This window comes from Hemiscyllium ocellatum, chromosome 39 (genome assembly GCF_020745735.1).
Source record: "Hemiscyllium ocellatum isolate sHemOce1 chromosome 39, sHemOce1.pat.X.cur, whole genome shotgun sequence".
NCBI classification, from domain to species: Eukaryota; Metazoa; Chordata; class Chondrichthyes; order Orectolobiformes; family Hemiscylliidae; genus Hemiscyllium; species Hemiscyllium ocellatum.
In genome coordinates this window covers 30,698,628-30,724,331 of record NC_083439.1, presented here as the reverse complement: position 1 = coordinate 30,724,331, position 25,704 = coordinate 30,698,628, and the positions used below count along the sequence as shown (strand labels likewise).

The window sequence follows — 25,704 nt, the reverse complement described above, 5'->3', positions numbered from 1 at the left end:
AGACAGCAAAATACTGGAGGTCAAAAGTCCATAATACAAGTATGGATCAAACTGTCTCTCATAATTCCATTTGATCTCAGTGATGATGACACCCTGCTGTCTGTAAAGTGATGGTTGCTCTTCATTTCGATCGTTGATGTGGTGGCGATAGGGTCTTGTTAGAATTTGTTCTTTTAAGCTTTTTTCTTTATTTTTTTCCGCACCCTTGTGTCAGAAGGGAGAGTGAGTGATGTTTTCAGTTTGTCAGCTCCGGGAAGTCTCTGGTTGCTGTGCAGATTACCAACAAGCTACCGCCCAACCAATTCAAGGGCTGTCGTCAGGCAGATTTCCCTCAACTTCAGAACTCTTGGTATTGCTCAGTCTCAATTATCTCACTGAGCATCACTGGCTGAAATAGCTTTGTAGACATTTCCAGGCTTTATGCAAAAACTCATATTTAACATAGCTTAGGAAATTACCATATTATCATGTTAAAACTGTTGTGACACTTGTAGAATGGAGAGGAGGGGAAGCCTTTGTAAAATGTCCTTCTTGTTGAGCCTGTACAACTCCAGGGCTGCTTTAGACCATACAATTGGAATGTTAGCATAAAAGCATTGGAGAGCTATGGGCCAAATGTAGGCAGGTGGGACAAGATTAGTTTGGGATTATGGTTGACATGAGCTGAAAATGTGGTGCTGGAAAAGCGCAGCAGGTCAGGCAGCATCCAAGGAGCAGGAGAATCGACGTTTCGGGCATAAGCCCTTCTTCAGGAAGGCTCATGCCCGAAACGTTGATTCTCCTGTTCCTTGGATGCTGCTTGACCTGCTGCGCTTTTCCAGCAACACATTTTCAGCTCTGATCTCCAGCATCTGCAGTCCTCACTTTCTCCTCCATTATGGCCTGGTTAGGCTGAAGGGTCCCTGTGACTATGATGAAATGTACCACACCATGGATGTATTCTAAAAGAACATTGGAGGCAACATATGGAGCCAATGGCCCCCTCCCCATATTATCGCTGGACTGTTAATCCCGAGATCCAAATAATGTTCTGTGGACCCGTGTTTGAATCCTGCCATGGCAGATGGGAGAATTTGATTTCAACAAATATCTGGAACTATGGGTTCTAATGACATGTTGATTGTCAGGAAAAACCCATCTGGGCTTCACTAATGTCCTTTTGGGAAGGAAACTGCCGTCCTTACCTGGTCTGGCCTACATGTGACTCCAGACACAGCAATGTAGTTGACTCTTAATTGCGCTCTGGGTAATAAATGCTGACCTAGCCAGTAACGCCCTCAACCCCTGAATGAATAAAAAACATTTGGTACCAAGCCATGTATAGGTTGATATTAATTGTGGATGACCTAAATAAATTGGCCAAAGGCTGAAGTATCAAATGGAGAGGATTAGGCTGGGCTGTTCACAGCTGAAGGTATATTCACCAATGCTGGAGTAGTTAAAATCTATTAAATTTAATTGGGTTTATTCCATTTAAAATATACTGGAAACATTTATTTTTGTAATTCAGCACATATATCTCCTGGTTAAACATGGGTAATAAAACTGATAGCTTGCAGTGTTTATTAATAAAGTATGTGAGTGATAAACAAAGCCATTTTTTAAAAAATATATATTTATTTTTCCTGTGCATCATCATTCTAACTTCACGTCTCTGTACCTCACTGTAAGTGCATTTGTGCAATCGCAATGGGTAAATTAGCGCCCATTAACATTACAAATAAAAATAAGTTTCCAGCTCTCATTTTGATAGTTATCTCCTGATATTCAACGGTAATAATTCTCATTTTTAATAACTTGTGGGAGTTTCCTCTGGATATCTCGTTATTTAATAAAAAATTTCCTGTATGCTGACTTTGCAATAGAATTTATGGTAGAACCATTTTATACCTCCCACGAGTGACACAAAGTCATCATTGATGAGGGAGTGTAATTGTTGAGGCCATTTTTCATCATCAGTTTCCAGTTTATATGTGGACATATAAATTTACAATGGAACTGCATAAACGCTAGGCTGTTTAAGATAAGCGTGTTAGACAAGCAGGAGGCTGGGAGAACACAGCAAGCCAGGCAGCATCAGGAGGTGGAGAAGTCAACGTTTTGGGTGTACTGTTCTTCAGGACTGGGAGTGGGTGTAAGGGGAGCTGCGGATAAAGGAGAGGGGTGGGGGTTAGGTGGGGGATGGTTTTGCTGGGGTGCAGAGTGTTGAGGTAGGAATAAGTGAGCATATCCATCTCTTGATGCTGCTTGTCTACCTTGGATTCCAGCCATTGCAGTTATTTTATCTCTAACTAAGATAAGCATGAGTTTGCACTGATGTGCTGTAAAACAGTTTCCCCCTATCTCCATTCTTTCACAGGATGTGGCCTTCACTGGCAAAGCAAATACATCTCTCTACTCATCCCTCATTGCTGGTCACCCAACTGATTCCTGGAATATGAAGAGAGACTGGATCAGTTAAGATGATATTCACTCGACGAAAGAGCAGGGAATCTCATAGACACTTTTAAAATTCTAAAGGGACTAGACTGGGTAGACACAGGAATGATGTTCCCGATGACCAGGTGTCATAGTCTAAGGACATAAGGTCAGCCATTTAAGACGGAGATGAGGAGAAATGTCTTCACCCAGAAAGGGATGAGCCTATGGAATTGATAGAACAGTACAGTATAGGAACGTGCCCTTCGGCCCACAGTGTTGTGCTGACCATGATGCCAAATGAAACTAATCCCTTCTGCTTGCCCTTGGTCCATATCCCTCCATTCCTCGCATATTCATGTGCTTATCTAAAAGTTTCTTAAACGTCCCTATTGTAGCTGCCTCCACCACCACTCCTGGCGACCCATTCCAGTCTCCTACCACTTTAGGTGCAAAAAAACCCCTCACATCTCCTTTGAGCTTCCCCGTGTCACCTTAAATGCGCACCCCCTAGTATCAGACATTCTCTGCCATAGAAAATGGTTGAGACCAAAGCATTGAATGCTTTCAAAAAGGAGTGAGATATAGTTCTTACGGCTAAAGGGATCAAAGGGTATAGGGAGGCAGTGGGAGCAGGGGACTGAGTTGGATGATTATATTGAATGGTGGAGCAGGCTCAATGGGCTGAATTATCTCTCCATGCTTCCGGCTCACTGCCTTTATTCCTGATGAAGGGCTTTTGCCCGAAACGTTGATTTTGCTGCTCGTTGGATGCTGCCTGACCTGCTGTGCTCTTCCAGCACCACCGATCCAGAATCAATGGGCTGAATGGCCAACTCCTGCTCCTGTTTGCTATGCTTCAACAGCTGAGTGGGCCTTGAAGGTAATTCAGAGGATAATGAAGAGGCAGCCTCATTGTTGTGGGTCTAGAGTCACATGTAGGCCAGACCAAGTGACTGTGTAGGATATACTTCTGAGGTCAGGGTGCACAGGTGTATTTCCTGTATCCCTACCACCTCCACACTCTGATAAGATCCACGCTCAACTGTTTTTTCCCCAAGGTGTAACACTGCATATTCAATCTGGTAACATTCAGACAGTTCTGTGAACAAAGTTCGGTTTCACAGATTGTATGCAGCAGCACAGTCTCCCAATTTGAATTATTCTTACAACAATGCAAATTGATGTAGGCCATTCAGCCCGTCAAGCCTTCTCCGCCATTTAGCATAGTCATGGCTGAGCTTATTATTCCAAAACAAAACTGTTGTGGCATCATGGTTGCATCCCTCCCTCTGAGCCAGGAGACCCAGGTTCGAACCCCATCTGTTCCAGAGGTGTGCAATAACACCGATGAGCATTTAAAAGGCGTCTGGATGGGAATGTAAATGGGAAAGGCTGAGTGGGACATGGACCAAATGCTGGAAAATAGGACTAGTTAAGTTTGGCGTGGATGAGTTGGACCAAGGGGTCTATTTCCTGTGTACATCTCTATGAGCCTTTAACAGGTTAATGAGAAAGTAGGTTTTTCCCTGCCTATCTCTGATAACCTTTCACCCTCTGTCCCGCCTTGCTTATCAAGACTGTATCCAACACTGCCTTAAAAATATTCAAAGACTTTTCTTTCACCACCTTTGAAGGAAGCGAGTTACAAAGATTCATGAGCCTTTTTTGAGAGAGAAAAAAATCTCTTCATCTCTACCTTAAATGGGCAACTGCTTTATTTTTAAGCAATGACCCCAGAAGAGCAAACACTGTATCCATATCCACACTTCAAGACCCCTCAGGGTCTTGGATACTATAATCAATAAAATTTACAGATGAAGTAATGTTTTTTGACAATGTCTTGGAATAGCAACTTTCCCTCCTTTTGTTAAGCACAGGGAGATTTCATTGAAAAGTCCACTGTCAGCATTCAAGGAATGTTGTTGGAAGGTCTAAATGATGTTAAGAAAGTGTCAGAAGCAAAAGGCAATCTACTCCCATCCTCCACTGCCCTCATAATCTTGCTGAAATCCGAATGTTTGCAATTGAAATCTCTGCTCTGATCTGCGTTGGAATTCTGTTAAAGGCAGGCTGTAATTTTCAGGTTGGATTGGGGGTTGTGCACTGACTGATCCTCCTGCAATCGACCTAGTGTTTCTTTGGATAATAAACACACAATAGGACAGAACAATCAAACAGCTAAAGAGGTGGAACAAGTGGAGTTGTATTAAGTGGGGTTGCAATGGGCATTGGGATAGCATGTGATTGGAGGCATGGCATGCACTAAAGCAGGGGGGAAAGACCACAGCCTGAGGTCTTCCTGCTGAGGTTAAATGGGGGTCGGTTCAGGTATCGAACCGTTCTAGTGCCTCAAGGCATCTAAATATAGTCATATATATGTAAGAGATGTCTTTGGTTTGTTTGGATAGAGTCAAACTCCAATATTTGTTTGTTTCCTTGATATGCAGAACCAAACTGCATTTGTGACTATGTATATATCCAAAGAAAATATTTATGAATAAACTATATTATTTAAATTTAAAAAGCAGGGATGTCATTGGTGGGAGTGTATCCAGCAGGCTTGTAATCAATGGGGATGGAAGGATGTCATAGTTCCTGAGGATTCAATGGGCAGGGCTGTAATGGGCAGGGGTGTAATGGGCAAGGTCATAACTAGCAGGGGTGTAACAATTAGATATGTAACAAGCAGGAATATAATAGGCATTGGTGTAATAGACACTGGGGTAATGGATAAGGGTGTAATGGGCAGTGGATGTAATGGACAAGGTGTAGTTGGTAAGAATATAGCAGTAAGAGTGTAATGAGCAAGGGGTGTAATGGACAAGGTGTAGTGGATAATGGTATAGCAGTAGGGGTGTAATGAGCAGGGGGTGTAATGAATAAGGGTGAAGTTTATGTCACATAAAGACAGGGTGGTTAGAAAAGTATTTGACACGCTTGTCATTATTGCTCAATCCTTTGATTATAGGAATTTGGAAGACATGTTGAGGTTGTACAGGACATTGGTGAAGCCTCATCTGGAATACTGTGTCCAGTTCTGGTCACCCAGTTGTAGAAAGGATATTATTAAGCTGGAGAGGATTCAGAAGAGATTTACCAGGACGTTGCCAGATGCGGAAGGTTTGAGTTATAAAAAAGGGCTTAATTGGCTGGGACTTTTTCACTCAAGTTTACGAGGTTGAGAGGCGACCTTACAGAAATTTATAAAATAATAAGGGGTATAGATAGAATTAATGGTAGTTGTCTTTTCCCTCGGATGGCACATTTCAAGACCAGGGCCATATTTTTAAGGTGAGAGGAGAGAGATTTTTAAAAAGACGTGAAGAGCAATTTTTTTATAGAGAGTGTTTCACATCTGGAATAAATTTCCTGAGGAAGCGGTGAATGTGAATACAATTACAGTGTTTAAAAAACATTGGATAAGTACAAGAATAGAAACAGTTTGGAGGGATATGGGCCAGGAGCAGGCAGGTGGGACAAGTTTAGTTTGGGATTATGTTTGGCATGGACTGGTTGGACTGAAGGATCTGTTTCTGTACTGGATGACTCTCTGACTCGAAGTGGGCATGACTGTGAGAGCTAAGGGTATGACAGACAATATGTAATGGACAGGGGTGTAATGGACAGAGGTGTATTGGGCCTGGGTGTAATGAATAAGGCTGAAGTGGGCAGTAGTGTGACAGGTGGAGGTGTGACAGGCATGTGTGTAAATAGCAGGAATATAATGGGTAAGGATGAAATGGACAGAGGTATAATGGCAGGGGTGTAATGAGCAGGGATGTAATGAGCAGGGGTGTAATGGGCAGGAGTGTAATGGGCAGGGGTGTAATAGGCAGGGGTGTAATAGGCAGGGGTGTAATGAGCAGGAGTGTAATGGGCAGGGGTGTAATAGGCAGGGGTGTAATGAGCAGGTGTGTAATAGGCAGGGGTGTAATGAGCAGGGGTGTAATGAGCGGGGTGTAATGAGGAGGGGTGTAATGAGCAGTGGTGTAATGAGCAGTGCTGTACTCAGCAGGGGTGTAATGAGCAGTGACGTACTCAGCAGGGGTGTAATGGGCAGTGGTGTACTCAGCAGGGTTGTAATGAGCAGTGGTGAAATGAGCAGGGGTGTAATGAGCAGTGGTGTACTCAGCAGGAGTGTAATGGACAGGGGTGTAATTAGCAGGGGAGTAATGGACACGTGTAATAAGCAGGGGAGTAATGGACACGTGTAATAAGCAGCGGTGTAATGAGCAGGGGTGTAATCAGCAGGGGTGTAATGAGCAGAAGTGTAATGAGCAGGGGTGTAATGGACAAGAATATACTGGGCAAGAGTGTAATGAGCAGGGCTGTATTCAACAGGAAAGGAAAGAACAAGGGTGTAATGGAGAGGGGTGTAATGAGGAGGGGTGTAGTGGACAGGGGTGTAATGAGGAGGGGTGTAATGGGCAATGGTGTAATGATCGAGGATGTAATGGACAGGGGTGTAATGAGCACGGGTATAGTGGACAGGGGTGTAATGAACAGGGTTGTAATGGACATGTGTGTAATGAGCAGGGGTATAATGGACAGGTGTGTAAAGGGCATTGATGTAATGGGCAGGGGTATAATGGGCAGAGTATAATGGGCAGGGGTTTAGTGAGCAGGGGTATAATGGGCAGGGGTTTAATGAACAGGAGTGTAATGAGTAGGGGTGTAATGGACAGGTGTGTAAAGGGTATTGATGTAATGAGCAGGGCTTTAATGGGCAGGGGTGTAATGAGCAGGGGTATAATAGACATGTGTAATGGACAGAGGTCTAATGAGCAGGGATGTAATGAGCAGTGGTGTATTGATCACGGGTGTATTTAGCAGGGCTGTAATGAGCAGGGATGTAATGAGCAGGGGTGTAATTGACAGAGGTGTATTGGGCATGGGTGTAATGAATAAGGCTGAAGTCGGCAGTAGTGTGACAGGTAGTGGTGTGGCAGGCATATGTGTAAATAGCAGGAATGTAATGGACAGGGGTGTAATGGACAGAGGTATATTGGGCAGGGGTGTAATGAGCAGGGATGTAATGAGCAGGGGTGTAATAGGCAAATGTGTTATCGGCAGTGGTGTAATGAGCAGTGATGTAATGAGCAGTGGTGTAATGAGCAGGGGTGTAATGAGCAGTGGTATAATGAGCAACGGTCTAATGAGCAGGGGTGTAATGAGCAGTGGTGTACTCGGCAGAAGTGTAATGAGCAGTAGTGAACTGAGCAGTGGTGTAAAGAGCAGTGGTGTACTCAGCAGGAGTGTAATGGAAATGGGTGTAATGGACAGGGGTGTAATGAGCAGGGGAGTAATGGATAAATGTAATAAGCAGTGGTGTAGTGTGGCAGGCATGTGTGTAAATAGCAGGAATGTAATCGCCAGTGGTATAATGAGCAGAGATGTAATGAGCTGGGGTGTAATGGGTAGGGGTGTAATAGGCAGGGGTGTAATGAGCAGGGGTGTAATGAGCTGGAGTGTAATGGGTAGGGGTGTAATAGGCAGGGGTGTAATGAGCAGGGGTGTAATCAGCATTGGTGTAATGAGCAGTGATGTAATGAGCAGTGATGTAATGAGCTGTGGTGTAATGAGCAGGGGTGTAATGAGCAGTGGTGTACTCAGCAGGAGTGTAATGGATATGGGTGTAATGGACAGGGGTGTAATGAGCAGGGGAGTAATTGATAAGTGTAATAAGCAGTTCCTGATGAAGGGCTTTTGCCCGAAATGCCGATTTTACTGCTCCTTGGATGCTGCCTGAACTACTGTGCTTTTCCAGCACCACTCTAATCTAGACTCTGGTTTCTAGCATCTGCAGTCATTGTTTTTACCTAGTGGTGTAATGAGTAGGGGTATAATCATCAGAGGTGTAATGGACAGAGATGTAATCAGCAGTGGTGAAATCAGCAGGGGTGTAATGGATAGGTGTGTAATGAGTAGGAGTGTAATGGACAGAAATATACTGGGCAAGGGTGTAATGAGCAGGAGTGTAATGGACAGAAATATACTGGGCAAGGGTGTAATGAGCAGGAGTGTAATGGACAGAAATGTAATTGACAGGAATGTACTGGGCAAGGATGTAATGAGCAGGGGTACAATGGACATGTGTAATGGAAAGAGGTGTAATGAGCAGGGGTACAATGGACATGTGTAATGGACAGAGGTGTAATGAGCAGTGGTGTAATGAACGCGTGTAATGGGCAGGAGTGTAATGAGCAGGGATGTAATGGGCGGGATGTAATGAGCAGTGGTGTAATGAACAGAGGTGTAATGGCAGGGGTGTAATGGGGAGGGTTTTAATGGGCAGGGGTGTAATGAACAGGAATGTAATGGGCAGGAGTGCAATGAACAGGGATGTAATGGGCAGGGTGTAATGAACAGGGATGTAATGGGCAGGGGTGTAATGAGCAGGGATGTAATGGGCGGGGTGAAATGATCAGGGGTGTATTTAGCAGGGCTATAATGAGCAGGGCTGTAATGAGCAGGGATGTAATGGGCATGAGTGTAATGGACAGGGGTGTAATGGGCTTGAGTGTAATGAGCTGGGTTGTATTGGACAGGGGTGTAATGAGCAGTTGTGTAACAAGCAGTTGTATAATGAACAGGGGTGTAATGTGCAGTGGTGTAATGAACAGGGGTGAAATGAGCAATAGTGCAATGAGCAGGTGTGTAATCAACAGGGATGTAATGCACAGGTGTATAATGGGCAGGGGTATAATAAGCAGGAGTGTAATTGACAGGGAGTAATGAGCTAGTGTATAATGAGCAGGGGTGTAATGGACAGGGGTATAATAAGCAGGAGTGTAATTGACAGGGAGTAATGAGCTAGGGTATAATGAGCAGGGGTGTAATGGACAGGGGTATGGTGAGCAGGGGAGTAATGAGCAAGGATGTAATGAGCAGGGATGTAATGAACAAGGGTGTAATGAATATGGGTATAATGAGCTGGAGTGTGACGGGCGCAGGTGTAATGCACAGGGTGGTAATGGATAGTGGTGTAATGTGCAGGGGTGTAATGAGCAGGGATGTAATGGGTGGGGGTATAATGAGCAGAGCTGTAATGGGCAGGGTGTATTGGACAGGGGTGTAATGAGCAGGGGTGTAATGTGCAGGGGTGTAATGAGCAGGGGTGTAATGAGCAGGGATGTAATGAGCAGGGGTGTAATTAGCAGGTGTGTAATGGGCAGGGGTGTAATGTGCAGGGGTGTAATGAGCAGGGGTTTAATGAGCAGTGGTGTAATGAACAGGGGTGTAATGAGCAATGGCGCAATGAGCAGGGGTGTAATTGACAGGGATGTAATGAACAGGCGTATAATGGGCAGGGGTGTAATAAGCAGGAATGTAATTGATAGGGGGTAATGAACCAGGGTGTAATGGGCAGGGGTGTAATGAGCAGGGATATAATTAGCAGGGGTGTAATGAGCAGGGATGTAATGAGCAGGGGTGTAATGGGCAGGGGTATAATGTGCAGGGGTGTATTGGGCAGGGATGTAATGTTCAAGGGTGTAATAAGCAAGGATGTAATGAACAGGGGTGTAATGGTCACGGGTGCAATGAGCAAGGATGTATTGAGCAGGGATGTAATGAACAAAGGTGTAATGGTCATGGGTATAATGAGCTGGGGTGTGATGGGCACAGGTGTAATGCACAGGGTGGTAATGGATAGTGGTGTAATGAGCAAGGACTGTAATGAGAAAGGGCTTAATGAGCAGGGGTGTAATAGACAGGGGTGTAATGAGCAGGGGTGTAATAGACGGGTGTAATGAGCAGGGGCGTAATGAGCAGGGGCGTAATGAGCAGGGGTGTAATGAGCAAGGATGTAATGGGCAGGGGTGTAATGAGCAGGGACCGTAATGGGCAGGGGTGTAATGAGCAGGGACCGTAATGGGCAGGGGTGTAATGAGCAGGGGTGAAATGGGCAGGGGTGTAATGTGCAAGGGTGTAATGAGCAAGGGTGTAATGGACACGGGTGCAATGAGCAAGGGTTTAATGAGCAGGGGTGTAATATACAGAGGTGTAATAGCCCCGGGTGTAATGAGCAGGGGTGTAATGAGCAGGGTGTAATGTGCAGGGGTGTAATGAGCAGGGATGTAATGGGCGGGGGTATAATGAGCAGAGCAGTAATGGGCAAGGTGTAATGAGCAGGGATGTGATGAGCAGGGGTGTAATGGGCAGGGATGTAATAAATAAGGGTGTAATGGACATGAGTGGGTGTATTGAGCAGGGATGTAATGTTGTGGTTCTGTTTGCCGAGCTGGAAGTTCTTGTTGCAAACGTTTCATCCCCTGGCTAGGCGACATCATCAGTGCTCTGGAGCCTCCTGCAAAGCGCTTCTTTGATGTTTCTTCCGGTATTTATAGTGGTTTGTCCTTGCCGCTTCCGGGTGTCAGTTTCAGCTGTCCGCTGTAGTGGTTGGTATATTGGGTCCAGGTCGATGTGTTTGTTGATGGAGTTTGTGGATGAATGCCATGCCTCTAGGAATTCCCTGGCTGTTCTCTGTCTGGCTTGCCCTATGATGGTAATGTTTTCCCAGTCGAATTCATGTTGCTTGTTGTCTGCGTGTGTGGCTACTAGGGATAGCTGGTCGTGTCGTTTCGTGGCTAGTTGATGTTCATGTATGCGGATTGTTAGCTATCTTCCTGTTTGGCCTATATAGTGTTTTGTGCAGTCCTTGCATGGTGTTTTGTAAACTACATTAGTTTTGCTCATGGTGGGTATCGGGTCCTTTGTTCTAGTGAGTTGTTGTCTGAGTGTGGCTGTTGGTTTGTGTGCCGTTATGAGTCCTAAGGGTCGCAGTAGTCTGGCTGTCAGTTCTGAAACGCTCCTGATGTATGGTAGTGTGGCTAGTCCTTTTGGTTGTGGCATGTCCTCGTTCCGTGGTCTGTCTCTTAGGCATCTGTTGATATCAACAGATGCCTAAGAGACAGACCACGGAACGAGGACATGCCACAACCAACAAGACTAGCCACACTACCATACATCAGGAGCGTTTCAGAACTGACAGCCAGACTACTGCGACCCTTAGGACTCATAACGGCACACAAACCAACAGCCACACTCAGACAACAACTCACTAGAACAAAGGACTTGATACCCAACATGAGCAAAACTAATGTAGTTTACAAAACACCATGCAAGGACTGCACAAAACACTATATAGGACAAACAGGAAGACAGCTAACAATCCGCATACATGAACATCAACTAGCCACGAAATGGCACGACCAGCTATCCCTAGTAGCCACACACGCAGACAACAAGCAACATGAATTCGACTGGGAAAACAATACTATCATAGGGCAAGCCAGACAGAGAACAGCCAGGGAATTCCTAGAGGCATGGCATTCATCCACAAACTCCATCAACAAACACATCGACCTGGACCCAATATACCAACCACTACAGCGGACAGCTGAAACTGACACCCAGAAGCGGCAAGGACAGACCACTATAAATACCGGAAGAAACATCAAAGAAGCGCTTTGCAGGAGGCTCCAGAGCACTGATGATGCCGCCTAGCCAGGGGACGAAACGTTTGCAACAAGAACTTCCAGCTCGGCGAACAGAACCACAACAACGAGCACCCGAGCTACAAGTCTTCGCACAAACCTTGAGGGATGTAATGAACAAATGTGTAATGAACATGAGTATAATGAACTGGGGTGTAATGGGCAGGGGTGTAATGAACAGGGATGTAATGAGCAGGGATGTAATGGGCTGGGGTATAATGAGCAGAGCTGTAATGGGCAGGGTGTAATGAGCAGGGATGTGATGAGCAGGGCTGTAATGGGCAGTGGTGTAATGCGCAGGGGTGTAATGAGCACGGGTGTATTGGACAGGGGTGTAATGAGCAATGGTGCAATGAGCAGGGGTGTAATTGACAGGGATGTAATGAGTGGGTGTATAATGGGCAGGGCTATAATTCGCAGAAATGTAATTGATAGGGAGTAATGAGCCAGGCTGTAATGAGCAGGGGTGTAATGGGCAGGGGTGTAATGGGCAAGAACGTAATGAGCAGGGGTGTAATGGACACAGCTGCAATGAGCAAGGGTGTATTGTGCAGAGATGTAATGAACAATGGTGTGATGGACATGGGTATAATGAGCTGAAGTGTGATGTGCACAGGTTTAGTGCACAGGGTGGAAATGGGCAATAGTGTAAAGAGCAGGGGTGTAAAGAGCAAGGGTTTAATGAGCAAGGGCTTAATGAGCAGGGGTGTAATAGACAGGGGTGTAATGAGCAGGAGTGTAATGTGCAGGGTTGTAATGAGATGGGGTGTAATAGACAGGGGTGTAATGAGCAGGGATGTGATGTGCAGGGGTGTAATGAGCAAGGATGTAATGTGCAAGGGTGTAATGAGCAGGGGTGTAATGAGCTGTGGTGTAATGAACAGTGTGTAATGAGCAATGATGCAATGAGCAGGGCTGTAATAGGCAGGGATGAAGTGAACAGGCATATAATGGGCAGGGGTATAATAAGCAGGAGTGTAATTGACAGGGGGTAATGAGCCAGGGTGTAATGAGCAGGGGTGTAATGGGCAGGGGTGTAATAGACAGGGGTGTAAGGAGCAGGGGTGTAATGGACACAGGTGCAATGAGCAAGGGTGTATTGAGCACGGGTGGTATGCACAGGGTGGTAATAGACAGTGGTATAATGAGCAGGGGTGCAATGAGCAGGGGTGTTATGAGCAGGGATGTAATGGGCATGAGTGTAATGAGCAGGGACGTAATGGGCAGGGATGTGATGAGCAGGGATGTAATGTGCAGGGGTATAGTGATCAGGGATGTAATGATCAGGGGTGTAATGGGCAGTGTTGTAATGAACAGTGGTGTAATGAGCAGGGGTGTAATGAGCAGGGGTTTATTGGGCAGGGATGTAATAGACAGGGGCATAATGAGCAGGGGTGTAATGAGCAGGGATGTAATGAGCAGGGGTGTAATGGGCAGGGGTGCAATGTGCAGGGGTGTAATGAGCAGTGGTGCAATGTGCAGGGGTGTAATGAGCAGGGGTGAAATGGACAGGGATATAATATGCAGGGGTGTAATGAGCAGGGGTGTAATGGGCAGTGGTGCAATGTGCAAGGATGTAATGAGCAGGGGTGCAATGGACAGGGATATAATATGCAGGGGTGTAATGAGCAGGGGTGTAATGGGCAGTGGTGCAATGTGCAAGGATGTAATGAGCAGGGGTGCAATGGACAGGGATATAATATGCAGGGGTGTAATGAGCAGGGGTATAATGGGCAGTGGTGCAATGTGCAAGGATGTAATGAGCAGGGGTGTAACAGTCAAGGATGTAATGAGCAGGGGTGTAATGAACAGGGGTGTAATTTGCAGGGGTGTAATGTGCAGGGGTGTGATGTGCGTCGGTGTAATGGTCAGAGATGTAATGGGCAGGGGTGTAATGTGCAGGAGTGTAATGTGCAGCGGTGTAATGGACAGGGGTGTAATCAGCGGGGGTGTAAAGTGGAAGGGTGTAATGGACAGGGGTGTAAAGTGCAGGGATGTAACGAGCAGGATAGTATTGGGAATCCAGAGTGCAACCACTACCTTTGCACCAATGTTGATAGTGAAAACCGCTCTAAGGAAATGAACCATATGTGCTTTAGTATGTTTGTGTTTGTCTGCATGTGAAATTTATGTGTGTGTCTTTGTGTAACTGTGAATCATGGGTGTGCATGTAAGTTTTGTGTCATGTTTCACTCTTATTTCTGTCAGAATTAAGACAATGGATGACTTGCTATAAGACCTTCACCTCTGAGCTCTGGAACTACTATCCGCATGGTGCTGTCTGGGCTCTTCAAATGACATGTGGCTGAGGAGTAAGAATGAGCAAACTTGTATTTCTAGATCTTGTAGTGTCAGCATTGTGGTAAACATGGCAACTCTCCTGCTACCAGCCAAATCCCACCAAAGGTTTTGGGATAAATAACAGGTCAACCTGTTTTTGGTCTGTTAATCTTAATTCTGGTCAAGAAATCTTCCTCTTGGTGTAATATAGAACAGTGTTTACCCTTGTATTAAACTTTAACACAGGCAGACCTTCACAGTTTCAATATTGCTGTGACTGTGAGTTATTTCAAATCTTCTGGTCTAATGGAAAGATCCTTGTTGAGTAAACATTTATTGTGTTGCTTGTTATATTCTCTGCTGGTGGTAATTTAGATCCCATTGTGAACCCTGACTTGAAAGAGCATTAGATTTATATTTATAGTTTAGAATTAGAGAATCACGACATCACAGTAGATGACCATTCAGCCCATCTGTTTGCGCTAGTTTTGTGAATGAGTATTTCACTGATTGTCATTTTTCTTCATTATCCCATAATTTGTTCCTTTTCGAATCCAAATCAAACTCACAGTTGAATGGATCTATTTATCCAGTCTCCACATCATTTGGACCCTAGTCACTCACTACGTGAAAAGGCATTTCTTTCTTCTGAAAATTGAGATATTGAGAATACAGTTCCAAACTTAAAGCTGAAGATTTAAGATCCTGCTCTACGGCAATGTTTTCATTTCACTTTGTTTGTCTGTCAGGTTTATGAATCAACAACAATGAGGACCCATGTTTCAACATCTTTAAACTGAAAGGAAAATCCACATGGCTTGAATTTATAGAGTCATAGAGATGTACAGCATGGAAACAGACCCTTCGGTCCAACCTGTCCATGCCGACCAGATATCCCAACCCAATCTAGTCCCACCTGCTAGCACCCACCCCATATCCTTCCAAACCTTTCCTATTCATAAACCCATCCAGATGACTTTTAAATATTGCAGTTGTACCAGCCTCCATCACTTCCTCTGGCAGTTCATTCCATACATGTACCGCCCTCTGCGTGAAAAAGTTGCCCCTTAGCTCTCTCACCCTAAAACTATGCCCTCTAGTTCTGGACTCCCCCACTCCAGGGAAAAGACTTTGTCTATTTATCCTATCCATGCCCCTCATAATTTTGTAAACCTCTATAAGGTCACCCCTCAGCCTCTGATGCTCCAGGGACAAGAGCCACAGCCTTTTCAGTCTCTCCCTATAGCTCAAATCATCCAACCTTGGCAACATCTCTGTAAATCTTTTCTGAACCTTTTCAGGTTTCACATCTTTCCGATAGGAAGGAGACCAGAATTGCACACAATATTCCAACAGTGGCCTAACCAATGTCCTGTATAGCCGCAACATGACCTCCCAACTCCTGTACTCAATACTCTGACCAATAAAAGAAAGCATACCAAATGCCTTCTTCACAATCCTATCTACCTTTAACTCCACTTTCAAGGAACTATGAACCTGCAGTCCAAGGTCTCTTTGTTCAGCAATACTCCCTAGGACCTTACCATTAAGTGTATAAGTCCTGCTAAGATTTGCTTTCCCAAAATGCAGCACCTCGCATTTATCTGAGTTAAACTCCATCTGCCACTTCTCAACCCATTGGCCCATCTGGTCAAGATCCTGTTGTAATCTGAGGTAACCCTCTTCGCTGTCCACTCCACCTCCAATTTTGGTGTCATCTGCAAACTTACTAATTATACCTCTTATGCTTGCATCCAAATCATTTATATAAATGCAAAAAGTAGAGGACCCAGCACTGATCGTTGTGGCACTCCACTGGTCACAAGCCTCCAGTCTGAAAAATAACCCTCCACCACCACTCTCTGTCTTCTACCTTTGAGCCATTTCTGTATCCAAATGGCTAGTTCTCCCTTTATTCCGTGAGACCTAACCTTGCTAATCAGTCTCCCATGGGGAACCTTGTCGAAAGCCTTACTGAAGTCCATATAGATCACATCTATCACTCTGCCCTCATCAATCCTCTTTGTTACTTCTTCAAAAAACTCAATCAAGTTTGTGAGACACAATTTCCCATGCACAAAGCCATGCTGACTATCTCTAATCAGTCCTTACCTTTCCAAATATGTACATCCTGTCCCTCAGGATTCCCTCCAATAACTTGCCCACCACCTATGTCAGACTCACTGGTCTATAGTTCCCTGGCTTGTCCATACTACACTTCTTAAAGAGAGGCACCACGTTAGCCAACCTCCAGTCTTCCGGCACCTCACCTATGACTATTAATGATACAAATATCTCAGCAAGAGGTCCAGCAATCACTTCTCCAGCTTCTCACAGGTCCTGGGGATTTATCCACCCTTATGTGTTTCAAAACATCCAGCACTTCTTCCTCTGTAATATGGACATTTTGCAAGGTGTCACCATTTATTTCCTTACTTTCTATATCTTCCATATCCTTTTCCACATTAAATACTGATGCAAAATACATGTTTAGTATCTCTTCCATTTTCTGCGGCACCACTCAAAGGCCGCCTTGCTGATCTTTGAGGAGCCCTGTTCTCTCCCTAGTTATGCTTTTGTCCTTAATGTATTATTTTTTCCCAATCTAGAATGCACGCTTTTCCCCCTAGGGATATGAATCACTCAACACCATAAGCATGCAGGGTCAAGAGTCATTGCACCTCCTTGAGAAACAAGCAGAAAGTTGGGTTCACAGGGCAGATTTTAAATTTAGGGTCATGACTAAATGTTAAGGTCAAATGAAAGTTCTGATCTTGCATTGTGTGACGGGCAGTAGCAGTCATTTGTTGGTGACTTTACACCTCTTGTGAAGTTTGGCCAATGGTTAGACATGTCTTCCAGTCAAAGGCTATGGATATGCATGTTTTCTAGTGAAAGGCAGTGGGTAGACATATCTTCCAGTGAAAGGCAGTGGATAGACATGTCTTCCAGTCAAGGGCAGTGGGAAGACATGTCTTCCAGCCAAGGGCAGTGGATAGACATGTCTTCCAGTCAAGGGCAGTGGATAGACATGTCTTCCAGTGAAAGGCAGTGGGTAGACATGTCTTCCAGTGAAAGGCAGTGGATAGACATGTCTTTGAGTGAAAGGCAGTGGGTAGACATGTCTTCCAGTCAAGGGCAGTGGATAGACATGTCTTCCAGTCAAGGGCAGTAGATAGACATGTCTTCTAGTCAAGGTCAGTGGGTAGACATGTCTTCCAGCCAAGGGCAGTGGATAGACATGTCTTCCAGTCAAGGGCAGTGAGTAGACATGTCTTTCAGTCAAGGGCAGTAGATAGACATGCCTTCCAGTGAAAGGCAGTGGTTGGACATGTCTTCCAAACAAAGGCAGTGGATAGACATGTCTTCAAATGAAAGGCAGTAGGTAGACATGTCTTCCAGCCAAGGGCAGTGGGTAAACATGTCTTCCAGTGAAGGGCAATGGATCAACATGCCTTCCAGTGAAGAGCAGTGGATAGACATGTCTCCAAGTGAAAGACAATAGGTAGACCTGTCTTCCAGTGAAAGGCAATGGGTAGACATGTCGTCCAGTGAAAGGCAGTGGATGGACATATCTTCCAGTGCATGGCAGTGGGTAGACATATCTTCCAGTGAAAAGCAATTGGTAGACATGTCTTCTAGTCAAGGGCAGTGGATAGACATGTCTTACAGTGAAATGCATTAGGTAGACATGTCTTCCAGTGAAAGGCATTGGATAGACATGTCTTCCAGTGAAAGGCATTGGATGGACATGTCTTCCAGTGAAAGGCAGTGGGTAGACATGTCTTCCAGTGAAAGGCAATGAATGGACATATCTTCCAGTGAAAGGCAGTGGATAGACATGTCTTCCAGTCAAAGGCGATGGATGGACATGTCTTCCAGTGAAAGGCATTGGATGGACATGTCTTCCAGTGAAAGGCAGTGGATGGACATATCTTCCAGGGAAAGGCAGTGGATAGACATGTCTTCCAGTCAAAGGCAATGGATGGACATGTCTTCCAGTGGAAGGCAGTGGATGGACATGTCTTCCAGTGAAAAGCAGTGGGTAGACATGTCTTCCAGTGAAAGGCAGTGGATGGATATATCTTCCAGTGAAAGGCAGTGGATGGACATGTCTTCCAGTGAAAGGCAGTGGATGGATATATCTTCCAGTGAAAGGCAGTGGATGGACATGTCTTCCAGTGAAAGGCAGTGGGTAGACATGTCTTCCAGTGAAAGGCAGTGGATGGACTTGTCTTCCAGTCATGGGCAGTGGATAGACATGTTTTCCAGTGAAAGACAGTGGGCAGACATATCTTCCAGTGAAAGACAGTGGGTAGATATGTCTTCCAGTGAAAGGCAGTGGGTGGACATGTCTTTCAGTCAGCTCTGAAAGCTAAAGGACCCAAAAGGGAGGCTGTCGTTTTGAGTTTAGGATTCTAGGATGCCCCTATATCTTTTAACACTTTTAAATTTTAAATTTAAATATGACCGCCACTTTCATGATGGAAGGGAAGCCCGTTGACAAAGTGACATGTGGTTGCTTCTTCTGGACTGGCTGGCAGGGAGGAACTGAAAGGTTGGCCAGAGCACAGTCCCTGGTCAGCCACTGCCAGCGTCTGAAGGAAGAGTGAAATGGAGTTAAGGTTTCTAGTCTAGTGTGACTCCTCTTCAGAACTACCGGAGAAAATATTATCTTTGTTGAATGGCGAATTGCTGGGAATGTCAGTTAGCATTTCCATTGATCATACTCAACCTTCAGTTTCTGAAGTACCCTCTAAGGTGTTTCACTGATTCAGAAAGAGCTTTGGTTTGTGAAATGAACGTTTGACCTTTAGAAGCTATGAAAATGATTGACCTGATGCTCAGATGAAGATGTTCAGGTTGTTAACATTGGAGCAAAGGAGAGTGAAGGAGGATCTGGTCTGTGTACAAGGTTCTGACAGCTTTACATAAGTGAGGCAAAGGAAAGCTGTTGTTCTGACGTTCTCATTTTCTCGTCACTTAATCTGAACTGTCAACATCTTTTCTCCACCAGCACCCTACACACCACCACCCCACCCCAGCCCGCACTGTAGCATAAATTCTGTCCCTCCACACTTCACCAGCTCTGAGGAAGCGTTATCTTGACTCAAAATGTTAGCTTACTCTCTCCATGGATGCCTATTGAAGGAGCAGTGCTCCGAAAGCTAGTGCTTCCAGATAAACCTGTTAGATTATAACCAGGTGAAGTGTGATTTTTTTTAACTTTGTCCAGCCCAGTCCAACACTAGCTCTTCCCATGGATGCTGTCCGAATCGCTATGACCTCAGCATTTGTTGTTACCAGTACAGGTCCCAGCAATCTGCAGCAATTTGCTCTGACAAAGCTAGCCCCATTTTCTGATCATACAAGGATGAGATGATGCAGATTTAAGGCTTTGGGCAGGAGATGCAGGAGAGATGTGAGGAAGGACCTTTTTACACACCAACTAGTAATGACTTGAAACTCACTGGCTGCAAGAAGGACAATGATTTCAGAAGGACATTGAATGGAGGGAGATACACACCAACTAGTAATGACTTGAAACTCACTGGCTGCAAGAAGGACAATGATTTCAGAAGGACATTGAATGGAGGGAGATAAACTGCTGCACCATAGGGATACAGCAAGAGAATGATTATGACTAGATCATTTTACAGAGAGTTAGCATGAACTCTGTGGTCTGAATGGCCTCTGTCTCTGCCTGGATTGACTCTAACTTGGGAACAGACACAATAGACAATAGGTGCAGGAGTAGGCCATTCTGCCCTTCGAGCCTGCACCGCCATTCAATATGATCATGGCTGATCGTTCCTAATTAGTATCCTCTTCCTGCCTTATCTCCATAACCCTTGGTTCCACACAGCACAACCGAAAATAAAATTGAACAGGGAAAGCTAATGAAGATCTCTGTTCACTGGCACCAGTGCAGACTGGGGACTCCCAGCTTGGCTTGCCCAAACAAAATGAACCAGCCACTACTCAGAAAGGAGTGGGCACAGTTCCGGAGAGCTGCTGGCAGTATCGCCAGGAGGAAACAGGAGAAAACAGAAATTGGTGGATGAAATATTTTCTGTCAATTAAAGAGACTTTGAAGTGGAATTTTGCAGCAGTGCATCTGTGTGTGTGTGAGAGGAGCCTGTAACGTGAACCATTCTGCTAGGCTTTTTTTCGAGAGTTTGTCATGCCAATTAAAGTTAAAAGCATTCGTTTTGCTTGGGCGTGTTCTTTGGCTGCGATTACAAAGATTAAACAAATCCTTCTTCCAAGCACTGTGTCTTTGGTAAACATTCCATCAGTACCAGCCTGTAAAACGCTGCCGTTTTATGGAGGGCTTTTTATGTCTATTGACTCAATCCTTTTGGGGATTCATTCTAAAAGCAACAGAAAAAAATTGCGTAAATTTGCGATTCACGACTCTTCTGTCCTTGATATTTATCTCAGTATTGTCAAGGAAACAAAGAGATTCATAAATAATGTAAGTATGTAGTGACAATTTAGGTTTATGTGTAGATTTGCTTATCGGTTTACCACTGTGTTTCACATAAGGTTGAAGTGGAATATCATGTAGTTGATAAGTCTCTTGTGCTGGAACTCCAGGAGACTCCCGTCTCCAAGAGAAAATTACTTCTGAAAACACATCAGGAAGGCGCCTGTTTAGAAGTGGCCTTGAGTTTACAATTCGATATGCAAATTTTCTCAGCGTCTTGTCTGAAATATGCTTGTAATAAGTTGCCTCCAAACAGACATTGTAAACAAAATTCCTTCACCGTGCAGAAATACTCCCTGCATTCATGGTGTCCTCTGCTCGTAACCTTTGGTGCAAAAACAATTTTGAATGTTTGCAAATTATAATCGCGCTGGATCAATTACTGAGGAAGGACAATATTTTGCTTTAAATCCCCCCCGCTGACTTCTCTTGTTGCATTCACACGCTGGATTGGCCAATTCAGTCGGTAGTAAAAACACGGAAGGCAGAATTTGAATCGCTGCCCATCTAATTCCTTATCAGTTTGTAGAGCACACATTGATATGAAGCTTCAGACCACATTGTACGGCATGCGGGGAGCTGTGGACGTCAGTATTGTGCTGGCTGCTGAGTGAACTTTTCCAGGCACAGGATCTGCGTGTGGATATTTCTTGCTCAGTTGTAAGTTAAACTTGCGTACTATGTACTGGGATTCATATGTAATGGTAAAACAATCCTGTTTACTGAATCAAGCTAGTTTTCCAGGAAGTGCTGGAGGTGATTGTCAGTGAGTGAATACTGCATTCAAATTTACCTTGACTACTGTCTAACTCAGATGAATTTTATAAATCCTTAAATATGTGATGCAATGCTGTTTCTTATTTATCATTCGATTATGGAATCCAGGATTCAAAAGAATTGCAAACAAATAAGCTAATTCCTTGCAGAATTTACTTTTAATCCAGTTATTCTGAGTGCGTTTTGGAATTTGGTAAGGGCTGATTTTTTAAAAAAAACTTGCTTTGAACTTTGAATCAAGCCATGTCAATGCTGTTGGGAACAGACTTAGTTGTTTCCCCAGTTGAAGTTGGTGTGGATCTGCAGGGTGTTCAGTCCAGAGTGAGGGGGTCTGGGCTGCGTGTTATTTTCGAGATTCAGTCTTGGGCTGGCGGTTTAAGATGTGTTTTAGAAGGTGGTAGAACCGGGCCACACAGACAGGATCTTTAATTTGGAAGCCTTTGTGTTTGAAGGGGGATGGGGAGTGACTGTCAGGGTTCGTCACTATAATTTTCTGCAGCCTGAGGAAATGGAACATTCCACAATTGGTGGGGGAGAGGGGGTGAGCGGCTATATCATTTCAATAATTACTGTTATTGTGGAATTTGTGAAACTGCATTACGTTCCTTCTGCGGGAAAAGTGAAATCGCGTATGTGTTTTTAAAGGAATAACTACTTTCATTAAGCCACTGCCATTAACTGCCATTAATGACAGATGCTTCCATCCAGAAGACCCTCTGTACCTGAGCTAGTATTGCCATCAGGAATACCGACACTAATCCTGATCACAGCAGGCACCTGGATTACTATGTGCAGTTTGTAGTCTCCTTATCCAACGACAGGTAATATTGCCCTCGAGAGAATGCAGGAAAAATTAACCAGACTTGTACCTAAGAATGCAGGACTGTCCTATGAAGAGAGATTGGGCAAACCGAGCCTGCGTTACCTAGCATTTCAAAGAATTTGAAAGGACTCAGAAAATATTTACAAGGATGCAGCCAGGGTTGGGGAGGGGGTGGTTTGAGCTACAGGGAGAGGCTGAATAGGCTGGGGCTGTTTTCCCTGGAGCATTGAGGCTGAGGGGTGATGTTATGGAAGTTTATAAAATCGCGAGAGGCATGGATAGGATGAATAGCAAGTCTTTTTCCCAGGGTAGGGGAGTCCAAAACTAGAGGGCATGGGTTTAAGGTGAGAGGGGAAAGATTAAAAAGAGACCTAAGGGGCAACTTTTTCACACAGAGGGTGGTGCGTGTATGGAATGAGCTGCCAGAGGCAGTGGTGGAGGCTGGTACAATTACATTTAAAAGACACCCAGGAGGCCAAATGCTGGCAAATTAATTTAAGATATGTGGTAGGCATGAACAAGTTGGACCAAAGGGTTTGTTTCCATGCTGTACAGCTCTATGACTCTGTGTCTCTAACTTGAAGTGATGTAATTGAAACTTGTAAAATACTTATAGGTAGAGAAGATGTTTCCCCTAGTTGCCCAATTTAAAAATAAGGAGGAGATGAGGAGAAAGTTTGCTTACTCAAGAGGGTTGTGAAGCTTTTGGAAGTTTCTACCACATGTGGAAGCTTAGTTTTTAAGAATGTTTAAGGTGGTGATTGATAGATTTCAGATTGCCAGTGGTGTGTAGGGTTGTTGGGATGGGATGGGTAAGACATTGAAACGCACAATTGTATTGGATTGCAAGCCAGACTGTATTGACTGAATAGCCTATTCCTACTCCTGGAGAAGTTTAATCCCTCAAACTGTTCTGTTAATCAGTGAGATCATGGTAAATGTCTTCTCAATCCATATAGCTGCCTTTGTTTCATTTCCTTTGATTTAAATCAGATCTTCACTGACATGCTTGTGGAATCGTGCCAAAATGGTGGGAGGACTCGTGGACTGGTTACTGGTCTGTTGAACTGTGCTATAAATGCTTCTCCTGCAGCCAAGGCCTGGTGAGGACTTAAACACAGAGTTTCTGGCCTGGAAGTAAGGAAGCTACTGTTCGTTGCACTACAAAACCTCAACCATGAGCTGCCAGAGGAAGTGGCGGAGGCTGGTACAATTGCAACATTTGAAAGGCATCTGGATGGATATATGAAAAGGGAAGGGTTTGAGGGATATGGGTCGGGTGCTGGCAGGTGGGACTAGATTGGGTTGGGATATCTGGTCGGCATGGCGGGTTGGACCGAAGGGTCTGTTTCCATGCTGTACACCTCTATGACTCTCTGACTGTATGTGGCTTAAAGTCTTTGGTTAACAAAAAGCTATCAGTCTTGGATTTCAGATTTTCAATTGATTTGTCATTTGTGGTAGGGTTCTAAGCTTGCACTTTGTGTGTGAAAGGTTAATAATTTCACACCTGGAGTTAATATTATTCTACAGTGGGATATGGACATTGATGGCTCATGGTGCCATTTCAGAAGGTTGTTAAGAGTCAACCACATTGTTCTCAGGAGAAAGTGAGGACTGCAGATGCTGGAGAATCAGACTCAAAAAGTGTGGTGCTGGAAAAGCACAGTAGGTCAGGCAGCATCCGAGGAGCAGGAGAATCGACGTTTCGGACATAAGCCCTTCATTCCTGAAGAAGGTCTTATGCTTAATTCTCCTGCTCCGCAGATGCTGCCTGACCTGCTGTGTTTTTCCAATACCCCACTTTTTGACCCCCCTCCATTGCTTATAAGATCTGGGTAAGGGCAGCAGATTTCCTTCCCCAATAGACATAATTGTCCCAGATTAGCCTAGTTTACTCAGCCTATCATTGCGTGAGACTCTTGTCATCCTGGTCTCCTTCCTATCGGAAAGATGTTGTGAAACCTGAAAGGGTTCAGAGAGGATTTACAAGGATGTTGCCAGGGTTGGAGGATTTGAGCTACAGGGAGAGGCTGTACAGGCTGGGGCTGTTTTCCATGGAGTGTCGGAGGCTGAAGGGTGACCTTATAGACGTTTACAAAATTATGAGGGGCACGGATAGGGTAAATAGGCTAAAGTCTTTTCCCTGGGGTCGTGTATGGAATGAGCTGCCAGAGGATGTGGTGGAGACTAGTACAATTGCAACATTTAAGAGGCATTTAGATGGGTATATGAATCAGAAGGGTTTGGAGGGATATGGGCCGGGTGCCGGGTGGGACTAGATTGGGTTGGGATATCTGGTTGGCATGGACGGGTTGGACCGAAGGGTCTGTTTCCATGCTGTGTAGTATCTATGACTCTATGACCAATCTAGTGAACCTTTGCTGTACCGCAATGCAGTTATATCCTTCCATAGATATTAAGGCCAGAACATACAGAGTAATTCAGCTGTAGTCTTTCCGGAATTCTGCACAATTATAGAAAAATAGGACCTGTTATAAACATGAAACTACCCCAATTGATAAAAACCCCACCAACCCATATGGGTTCCAGCAATGATGTGAGGAGTACAATGATGTATCTTCTCACGTAAATATTGATGATGTTTTAGCTCAGCAGTGGTTATTCCCTTGGAAGAAACATCTATTGTTTTATTTCTACTACTTCACAACCATTTAGGTGGCATTCTTGTTGACTTCGGTTTTCCCTTGTTCAGTTTGCAGCAGAACCTTCAACCATTCAGTCCATCATTCTGGAATGTTACGCCATCCTGTAACCTTTTGACCTCTCCTTTATCTCAAACAGCTTTTCAAACACCATCTCTTTGACCAAGTGTTTGGCCACTCCTAGCTCAGCACCTAATTTCTTCAAGGATTTATCTCAGCATATTTACATTCCAGATACTATTAACATAAAAGTCACTCTTCGGATCATTTCCCCTATTTGGAAAAGGGTATGTGATATTCCCGACTCATGAGTCCTTTGAACCTATTCCCATTTCCCCTATTCCCATTTCCTGTTTTTTCCCTTGCTTCCCTCATACTCTGAAGTGCATGTCATTTAGTCCTGATGGTTTATCAACAGCAGCATCCATTAGTGTTTTAATATTACCTTCCTAAATTTGAAGGTTGTTAGACACTCTTTTTGCTCCTTTTCCACTGCATTATTTGTGGTTACATTTAATGTCATACTTTAGAAGATGTGTTCATAAGAACATAACAGCAAAAGGAAACTATTTAACTCCTAAAATCTACTCCACCATTCATGTAGTTCTTGTTAACCTGTATAATATTCCTGGTTGCATTACAAAATAATATTTCTCCAGAGCCAGCTGAGGTAAAGAAAATGAACATTAATTTTATTGAAGGAACATCACATTATTTGTGATTGTTGTGAAGTTGGATAATTATAGGTTG

At 44.4% G+C, this 25,704-nt stretch overlaps 1 protein-coding gene across 16 annotated transcripts in view; it reads left to right on the top strand.

Annotated features, from left to right (window-relative positions):
• Positions 1-25,704, top strand: part of sema4ba (sema domain, immunoglobulin domain (Ig), transmembrane domain (TM) and short cytoplasmic domain, (semaphorin) 4Ba) — a 476,044-nt gene that overhangs the window by 297,095 nt on the left and 153,245 nt on the right. For 2 of the 16 annotated variants that reach the window (XM_060853327.1, XM_060853309.1), the window contains exon 1: positions 21,225-21,348. The exons of 10 other annotated variants lie outside the window; for them this stretch is intronic. The gene's annotated coding sequence lies outside the window, so the exon portion shown is untranslated. Of the gene's footprint in view, positions 1-20,658; positions 20,677-21,224; positions 21,349-21,437; positions 21,455-22,195; positions 22,287-23,336; positions 23,426-25,704 lie in introns of those variants that run through there. 4 more of the 16 variants (XM_060853325.1, XM_060853324.1, XM_060853323.1 and 1 more) reach the window with 4 other exon arrangements.